This window comes from Trypanosoma equiperdum, assembly GCF_001457755.1.
Source record: "Trypanosoma equiperdum strain OVI genome assembly, contig: ctg_1046, whole genome shotgun sequence".
Lineage (NCBI taxonomy): Eukaryota > Euglenozoa > Kinetoplastea > Trypanosomatida > Trypanosomatidae > Trypanosoma > Trypanosoma equiperdum.
Window position 1 is genome coordinate 9,366 of NW_027123001.1, and position 737 is coordinate 10,102.

Below are 737 nucleotides of genomic sequence, written 5' to 3' on the forward strand. Positions count from 1 at the left end.
GCTTTTAATTTTAAGATATAGAAACATATTAGATAATATCATGGAATGCAAGGATGCCATATCAGAAGCGGAACATAAATACTAGATTTTAAAAAACGCAATTCCGAGAGGGAGACTATCAAAATTCTAGAATAATTAGAATTATAAACAGAAAAACAGCAACTAAAACTTGTTCTCGTTTTTTACAAAACACACCAGTTCAAAAAACGTGCTTTCAGATGCGGTACAAACTTGGAGGTTCAAAGTTGTAAAGCAGAAAATGGAGGGAATAAAAGTACTTTTTAAACGAATAAGAAAAGAAGTGCACGAGGGGTAAAACCTTTCGATTATTTCCCCTTTAGATACAATGAACTGTAATGAACATGTAACTGCGACCTGACTAACCCCAAAGGTATAAGCTTCCCCATGCGACGAGTTGGAGCCGTCTGAAAGAGGCGCAAGGACAAAAAACAGGCTGTAAACGATTCTAAAACCGTGGTACTGTATGAAAATTTTTAGAAGAAACAGAAAAAACAAGGAAAAGTTTAGCAATCGGTATTAAACAGGCAACTAACTTAGGAAAAGCAGTTTGGCTAACGATAGAAGTGACTTCGACTTGTGTACCTTGTTCCGCCTAATACTACACAGCAAAGTGGAGAAACAGCAGCGGTACCAGCGTATAAAAATGACTGGAAAGGACAAAAATAAGCTCTGCTCTAGTTGGGGTAGTTTTTCTTAACTCAACAGAATAAAGGCGA